Source organism: Oratosquilla oratoria, unplaced genomic scaffold (genome assembly GCF_046742065.1).
Source record: "Oratosquilla oratoria isolate Oo_2021 unplaced genomic scaffold, ASM4674206v1 SCAFFOLD99, whole genome shotgun sequence".
NCBI lineage: Eukaryota > Metazoa > Arthropoda > Malacostraca > Stomatopoda > Squillidae > Oratosquilla > Oratosquilla oratoria.
The window spans coordinates 523,263-533,175 of record NW_027467763.1 but is presented as its reverse complement, the minus strand read 5'-3'; positions in this window follow the sequence as shown (position 1 = coordinate 533,175).

Here is a 9,913-nt window from a genome sequence, read left to right as displayed (position 1 = left end):
GTCACTGTCCAGTAATGTCGTAACACATTAATAAATACACTTAACACCCACTGTTGATTGGATTTAAGAAAGGAAATAACGATTTCCGTATATTTCGATCACTTGCTGTGATCCTCTTCAAGCGGAATACAAAGACAAGAGAAAACACATATCTTATGTACAGAGGAGAGAGGTGGAGTGAGGGAACATGGACATGTCATATAAGGTAGCGTCTGTATTGCTGCGCGGGCTTTGTGGCAAGTCGTCCGCTTTTACAATAGAAGGAAGTAATTTGTTTACGGCCAAGGTGGTTATGTAATCAGGTGACCATTGTCCTTTTGAAATATCGAAATTAGGGAAATGTTGATTTAAGGAAGATTCAATGATTTTCCTTTTATCTATCTATATACTAAGGGCTTCCTCTCTCTTATATGGGGGGGGGGGTAGCCAAGTCAAACCCACGCGCCCATTCCCATCTATTCCATTCCCATTCAATCCCTTGTTTCCCTCTCATCTTAGCTGCTCGTGGATGAAGGGTCATCCCTGTCTCCTGCCCATTGCCTGGGTTAGATGCAATGCAGCAAGACACAGTACATCCAGAGCAAGTTACAAATCCGAAATATTTTTAGAAATGCGCATAATACCTGATAGATTTTGAGCAGCTCTCTTGAATTAATATAAATGAATATATGAATATATACAGTATATATATATATATATATATATATATATATAAGATTATTTCAGACATTCTCTCTCATATATATATATATATATATATATATATATATATATATATGTATATATAACTGTATTGACTTGAAAGATATGTAATTTATTTTAGATACGATTTCAGTTCGCCAAACTAATCAGTTTTAACAAGAATCACACACCCATAGTAATATATGTGTATATATATATATATATATATATATATATATATATATATGTCTATATATATATATATATGTATATGTATATATAAAGACAGGCAAAATCCCCTATGCTAAGCCGCCTGTCATCACTTCCTGTCATTCGCTACTCAGTTACTACAATACAAATCATAAAAAAAATAATGATAATAAATCATGTTCTGAATTACATGTAGAAATTAATTACAAGGTTTGCATAAACATGGAACCACCGAAATAAAAGAACAAAAAGAACATAAAGAACCAAATATCACAAACCCGACAAAATAACACTGCACTATCTTGCTACGATACAAATCAAAACAATAAAACAAAAAAACAATTCTGAATGACATCAAGAAATTAATGACATAGTTTGTATAAAGTGTCAAACCGAAACAAAAAAGAAGGAACAAAAAGGACAAAAAGAACCAAATATCACAGACCCGACAAAATAAAACTGCTGCACTCTATAGCTACGATATAAATCAGAATTTGTTTTGTTTTGTTTTATTGTTTTGATTTGTATCGTAGCTATGGAGTGCAGTGTTATTTTGTCGGGTTTGTGATATTTTGTTCTTTATGTTCTTTTATTTACGGTGGTTCCATGTTTATGCAAACCTTGTAATTAATTTCTACATGTAATTCAAAACATGATTTATTATTATTACTTTTTTTATAATTTGTATTGTAAAGGGTTTCTCTTTATCAATATTGCATTGGAATTACTTTTGGTTTTAACATTATTATTATTATTGTTGTTATTATTATTATTATTATTATTTTTATTATTATTATTATTATTTTTATTATTATCATTATTATTATTATTATTGTTATTATTATTATTATCATTATTATTATTTACTATTATAATTATTATCATTATTATTATTATTGTTGTTATTATTATTTACTATTATTATTTATTTATTTATTTATTTGTTTGTTTATTCGATTAATTTCGAACGGGGTGGGATTCAGCACAAAATTGATGGGGGACCTACAACATGGTTGAGAATTGATGAATGGGGGAAATGGAGTGAAAGAGGTCAGGAACCGCTGTGACCTGACCCATTAAAGGTCAGCGGGTGTGTCACAAGGACAGAAGCGGCCGTGAACTCCACTCTCGACAATATTCCCGATTTAATATCTCGTTTATGCTCTCATATTCCTTCAAATATTTCACAGGTCGCTTTGGGAGTGATGATTCAAATAACCAAAGACGACGTCTCAATATACCATGTATGGTGGGCACGAGCAAATGCAGTTCTGGTTTCGTGGTACTATTTTATTCAGCTGAGGGAAGCCTTCGGTAGCCGAAGGCTCAAGTCAACTGTGTGACTCTTTCGAGTATTTAGAGTGAGAAAATTTTCCGCCTTCAAGAGCGGGACCTCTTCAGTGTCCGCGGAGGCTTCTCCAGCCACAGATTCTCTTGAGGGGGTCAGGTTCCAGAAGAAGACTCAGAAGCGTTCCGGAGGCTGAGTTGAGCTCTTTCCAGCCTTCTCTCTTGTAGATTTTTTTGTCCTTATTGGCCCACATTCTGTAATTGTGTGACTTTCGAGTATTTAGAGGAGAATGATTTCCAGGCGATGCGCCTTCAAGAGCGGGGCCTTTTCAGTGTCCGCGGAGGCTTCTCCAGCCACAGATTCTCTTGAGGGGGTCAGGTTCCAGAAGAACACTAAGGAGCGTTCTCGAGGCTGAGTTCAGCTCTTTCCAACCTTCTTTCTTGTAGATCCTCTTGTCCTTTTCGGCCCACATTCTATAATCGTTGTTTACGAGGTTTGCCTGTGACCATGGCTTTTTTGTGGTCATCAGTTTGAAGAAGATGACGCCACAAGCCCACAGGTCGACTGGAGGGCCGAGGTACCTCTTCTCCTGTCGCTGCAGTAATTCGGGTGCCATGAACGACTTGGTGCCCACCTTTCGGGTCAGTCGAATTTCCTTGCCGTCCTTTAGGAACAGACCGGCAAGACCGAAGTCAGAGATCTTGAGAACCTTGTCTTTGGTCAGGAGAAGGTTGCCTGGCTTGAGATCTCGGTGGACGACACCTCTCGAGTGGATGTATGTGACGCCATCCAGCAGCTGTTCGAAGTAGAATTTGAGCTCGTTTTCGCTCAGGTAAGGCATGTTGGTGGTCAGGTTGCCTCTGGAGCAATACTCAAGATTCAGGCTGAGTGTTTTCATCTTCTGTTCCCAGCAGAAGAGTGTGAGCACATTGGGATGGCTCAACTGTATTTGGATCATTTCCTCGAGAGTGAATCCTTGTTTCGAAGGCTGGGAAAGAAGGACCTTGCGGGCGATCCGTTTCTTCAGTTTAATATTTTCTAAAAGAAACACTTTGCCAAAAGCTCCTTTTCCAAGAACCCTGACTCTTCTCCAGCCTGAAGTGAAGTTGTAACATTTCAATGTTTCTTCGTTGGTCTTCAGGACTTTCTTCGTAGTCTTTCAGGTCAATGGGTTTGGTGGCAAAGTTTGAGGTTTGGTCGACGTCGGCTCCTCTGGAAGACTTGTCCTTCCGTCTGTGGCTGAGTTTCCTGGAAGCAGCGGCAGAGTGCAGAGTGCGAAGAACACTAGGAAGATCATGTTGATTGAAGAGTAGATTCCTACAACGACTGAAGTTCGGAGGGCCAAGAGCGATGACCCACGAAGACTCGAGAAGTCGTGTGAGATTTGTGGTCACCTGATGCACCAAGGCTGAGGTTTCGGAGGGACGAGGTCATTGGCAGGATCACAACTTATCTACTCTCTCTCTCTCTCTTTCTCTCTCTCTCTCTCTATTTCATTCGCTGTTGGCGTAATCGCAAGCATACTGGCCTCGCATTCACTTGTTAGTGGGTTCGAATCTTGCACTTCTCTTCGATTAACATTTATCCTCACGTTCGTTTTCCTACTTTTAAGTCTGGTTAAGCTTTGATCTATTTTTATCAGATAAGAATTTAACTTCGAAGAGAGCAACTTAATGAAGATATTTGATTCCACTTGCACAATTTTAATTTGTATTTATTCTCCGTGTTATCAATTCTGACTATGCCTTGAAAATAGCGTTTTATTATCTTGTGAAAATGTTGTTGATTTCTTGTATCGACTTATATTCCTTGTGCCACTTGACTTGAGCGCTGATGGCGTGATCAGAAGCGTGCCGGTCTCGCGTTCGCTTAGTTGCGGGTTCGAATCCCGCACTTCTCTCCGATTTCTATCAAACAGAGCGAATGAAAAGGAAGGAGGGGACGGCTTCAGCCGCAGCAGTTCAGCGCATCCGTGCGTAGGCGTCTTACATTCTTCTGTTTGTTTGGAAGTATTTAATTATGTCTGCTGATATCTGTGGATCTAATACTTTACTTTTCATTTATATATTATTTCTTTGTATTGCTTTTTTATTCTGATTTATTTTGTTTTGTTTTCATTAAGAAATGCATGGTGGATTTCCATGGCTTGTAGTATTATCTTTATTTTATTTTATATTTGTCTTACGATTCCTAAGTTGAAGACCTGGCTGTTTCCTGATGTCCTTTTTAGAAACTCAATATATATTTTCTCTTGATTATCTGATTCGTAACAAAAATATCTTAATACACAGTTGACTAATCCAGTGGTTTCAATATTTCAATTATGACTTTCTAATCTTCATATTCTCTCTCTCTCTCTTTCTCTCTTTCTTCGCAGTGTCATTACTACTTCCACAGTTGTGAAATTGACATGTCTTTTATTTTTTCACTTATTTCATGAAAACTAGAACAAATGGGTGTTATGTATTATTTCAAGATCTGCCTTAGTACTTACAATGTGGTAATCAGCTGACATTGTTTTCCAAATATATGTGAAATTGAAGCTGATCATTCTTCTTAAATGTGTGAGACTAACTACATCATTGATTCCAACGCCTCGTGTACACACACACACACACACACACACACACACACACACACACACACACACACACTCACAGACACACACACGCACAGACATATATATGTATATATATGTATATATATATGACGTAAGCGGAGTAGGAAACACAGTAGTCTTAGTCTTGAGTTTATTCATGACTAGTTTCGCAGGTATGCTTTTTCAAAGGAATGGGTTTACAAACGGGCTGTGGGCATTATATTAATTGGGTGGACCTCACTACCTCTTTGTGATACAATAGTTGGTGACGAGTGTTAACATTACATTGTGGCTAATGTAAGTTTTACAATTAAATATGATGATAACACTAATAACAAAGAAATTATTAATAGTAATTGTAACAATAATAATAATCAATGATAAAAAAGAAAAATTTAAATATTTATATATATATATATATATATATATTTATATATATATATATATATATATACATATATATATATATATATATATATATATATGTACTGGCAACGTAATCAAATACTCCTTTATATTATATGTATTCATACATTACAAAAGACCTTTCAGGAGTGCAGGACCAATGGTCAATTAAAAATAAATAGATTATTACCCCCATAGACACTACCGGAAAAAAAAAATAGAAGAAAAGCGAATAGATAAACGACCGGGAGAAGTTTAATGGGATTCAGTGACTCAACCTTCCAGCCTCTTCTTCCCTCCTCCTCCTCCTCCCCCTCCCCAACCACGTTCTCCCTCGTCTCTCTCATCCTACTCCCATTCCCCATTCCCTCACCACGAGCCAACCCAGGATGATTGGGTCGTTTTCTTCTAAGCTTTACGAGGGACTCTCGCTCTTACGCCCTCACAGCTGAGGGCCTTCGACGACCAAGACTTGTTTTGGGACGCGATGTACCAGATATAACATCTTTTCCAGGTTTATTAGCCTCTCGTTACTCAACGGAATCTAAACGGTTATATCGCGTTTAGTGTAGGATTGATTATATATATATATATATGCACAAATTTCACAAGTCACACGTGAATCACAAATATGCAGAGTCCACTAGGAAAAGTAGGTCAAACAGGAAAAGAATTAGAGGTTAGGATTAAACAGCATAAAAACAGCATAAAAAATGGCCAAGAATCTAGTGCACTTTTTAAACATGTTTGTGAATTTGACCATCCTATTGACTGGAAGAATGCTTCGAAAATTATACAGTGTAAGAACATAACAGAAAGAAATATCATAGAGTCAGGAAATATCAAATGCAATTATGACCAACTCATTAATAATAGTTTAGGATTATATAAATTAGATCCATATATTGTCAGTAATATAAATAGTACATATTTTAAAATAAAGTAATAATGATCTGTTTCCATGACCTCGCCGAGTGGCCCAACCTGAGCTTGCAGGCTTTGGAGAGGAGGGTAAATGTCTCTCTTGTCCTATTTATTCTTTGTATCTCCATTTTTTTTGTTCTCATTTTTCTGTACTCCTTGATAATGTGAATATATCACGAAAGCGCTCGGACTCCGTGTGTTTTTCCTTTTCCTAGTGGACTCTGCATATATATATATATATATATATATATATATATATATATATATATATATATATGTATATATATATATATATGTATATATATATATATATGTATATATATATATGTATATATATATATGTATATATCTCAAGTCCAAAAGGTGTTACTGTGTAGGTTTCAGAATGATTTGATGACGGTGTTTTCTTGTTCGCTGAATTCTGATTCTGAAGCTTCTTCACTGAAGTCTATTTCTCGCTAAATGTTCTTTGAGTAACAAAGCAGTGTTGATGGTCTTACTGTTATTATTCATTTAACGAATAACCACAAATGTCTCCATAATGGTTAATTGACTGGTTTCTTTATGCACATATATTCATGTCAGTTACGATATATATATATATATATATATATATATATATATATATATATATATATATATATCGCAAAAATAATTACAATAACGCGTGACGAAAAGATATTGCAGAAACCACAGGGAAATTAAAGTCGGAATACTGAACGTTTTCGACTATTAGGGCATCATCAGAGTACAAGAAAGAAAAAAATAGAACACAATATTTATACAGAAGAAAGAAAACTGGGAGAGGTCATAGCCACATAAAACCTTCGGACATTATATATACAACATTAATATTAAACTCCTCGTATCCTTAAGGAGTTTAATATTAATATTATTTTCAAAAACAGTACCATCAAAGAACTCCTTATTAAAAATTCCCCTTGTAATAATGTAGGCTGTGTTTATAGTATTCCCTGTAAAAACTGTAGCTCCTGTTATATTGGCCAAACAGGTAAAGAATTGAATATTAGGATGAAACAACATAAGTACAGTATAAGGACTGGCCAAATGTCCAGTGGGGTTTTTGTCCATGTTAGAGACACAAACCACAACATTGACTGGGACAACGTTAAGAAAATTGTTGATTGTAATTCAGCTTTAGATAGGAACATCATTGAATCCTGTTTCATAAAGAACAATTTTGATAATAATATTAACTTGAGTTTAGGTTTATTTAAACTAGACAATTTTATGATTAATAGGATAGTAAAACAGTACCAAATTTCCTAATGGTACTAAATGTCCTGTGGACCTTTCAGCCACAAGGTTTTGTTCTTTTGTATTTTTTGTTTGTTTTACTATTGCCATTATTATTTCCATGTGTATATGATTGTGTATGTATTTTTTCATTTACTGTTACCATTAATATTTCTATGTATATGAGTGTGTATGTATGTATAACGTCCGAAAGTTTTATGTGGCATAACCTTTCCAGTTTTCGTATTTCTGTTATATATTGTGTTCTGTTTTTTTTTTCTTTTTTGTGCAATTTGATAATAATATTACTTGTGTTTTGGTTTAACTAAACAATTTATAATCATAGGATAGTAAAGCAGTACCTAGTTTCCTAATTGTACCAATTGTACCAATTGTCCTATAGACCTTTCGGCCACATGGTTTTTGTTCTTTTTATTTCATTTTTTATTTATTTATTTTTCTTGTTACTATTACCATTCTTATTTCCATGTGTATATGAATGTATATGTATTTTTATTAACATCAACATTTCCATTTGTAATTGAATGTGTTGTATGTATAATGTCCGAAGGTTTTATGTGGCTATGACCTCTCCCAGTTTTCTTTCTTCTGTATAAATATTGTGTTCTATTTTTTCTTTCTTGTACTCTGAGGATGTCGTAATAGACGAAAACGTTCAGTATTCCGACTTTAATTTCCCTGTGGTTTCTGCAATATATATATATATATATATATATATATATATATATATATATATATATATATATATATATATACATGAATTATGTTGTTCATTAACTAATCTATTTATTTATTTATATACATATATACTCGTATGTTAGGTATTTAAAGGAAAAAATATATACAGTTCCATAATTTTCATATATTATGTTTTATAGCCCATCTCTCTCACTCTCTCTCTCTTCCTCTTTCTCTCTCTGTCTGTATATCTGTTTCCCTGTCTATCTATCTAGCTACTTATCTATCTCTAATTATCTATCTTTCTATATATATATATATCAATCTTTCTCCCTCTCCCTCTCTCTTTGTCTATTTAGCTATATAGATACCCGACTACGTAACTATGTTTATCTATCTATATCTATTTTTATCACACAGTTCTGAGATATAACAATGTATCTGATATGAGTTTTTCTTTTTATCTCACCCAATTCTGAAAGTGCAAGGGTTTCAGTCAGCTTCTCCTTTCATAAGAATATTAAGAATAAAGGAGATAGCAAGAGACCATTGGGGCTACACTAGGCAGTTCCATGTCCATGACCACCTATCATCCCCGTCCATAAAGTTGTCTAATCGTTTCTTAAAACAACCGATAGTTTCAGCACTCACTACTTGGTTACCAAGTCTATTCCATTCGTTGGCCACCCTATTAGGAAACCAATTCTTTCCTATTTCATTCTTAAATCTATATCTGTCCAAATTTAATTCATTACTGCGAGTCCTGACTTATTGTTTCAATATGATGACCTTATTTGCGTCACTTTGTTAAAGCCTTTGATCCAATTGAACACCTCTATTAGATCACCCCTCACTCTGCGTCTTTCCAGAGAGTATAAGTTTCGCATTCCAGATATTATGTATTGTTGTTCTTTAGTTTCTTTAAGGTCAATTCATTACTTCAATTGAATCGTTTTGCACCCACTTACTACCACTAGTTTTTGTTTAGTGGGTTAGTGACTCCCACTTGGGAGACTCCCGGGTCCCGCCCACGAGGGGGGTGGGGGGAGTTCCATAAGCTGAGAACCAGGGCAATAGGATTAATAGGAATGGATTAGTTAAAGCTTTCTGAAACATCATTACGTCATAGAATTTCAGTGACGTCATGAACTATTTTGTTCAGGTGAGAGCCTGGGACATCAATACGTCATAGAATCTCAGTGACGTCATGAAGTATTTTGTTCAGCTAAGGGGCCGATACATCATTACGTCATAGAATTTTAGTGACGTCATGAAGTATTATGTTCAATTGAGGGACCGAGACATCATTACGTCATGGCGTTTCTGTGACGTCATGAATTGTGTTGTTTATTCATTCATCCATTCACTTATTTATTTATTCGTTTATTTATCTGTTTATTTGTTTGTTTATTTAGTCAACCTTTGCTCTTCCTCTTGTGTGTTTGTCACCATTTTCCAACAAGAACATGAATGTCTTTCTTCACATTCCCCCTGCTTCGTAGTAAGTATGAATAATTCACATTTTCTAGCCACAGCAAGAAAAGCATGAAATATCAAATATGATAATTATGATTGTCAACTCTGAAATGAAGCAAAGGGTTTCTTTATCAACATTGTATTGCATTTACTATTATTGTTACCGTTACCATCATCATTATTACTATTATTGTTATCTATATTATTATTATTAATATTATTATTACTTTTATTATTATTATTACTATTATTATTAATTATTATTATTACTATTATTATCATTATTATTATTATTATTGTTATTATTATCATTGTTATTGTTATTATTATCATTATTATTATTATTATCGTTGTTATTATTATTTACTCTTATT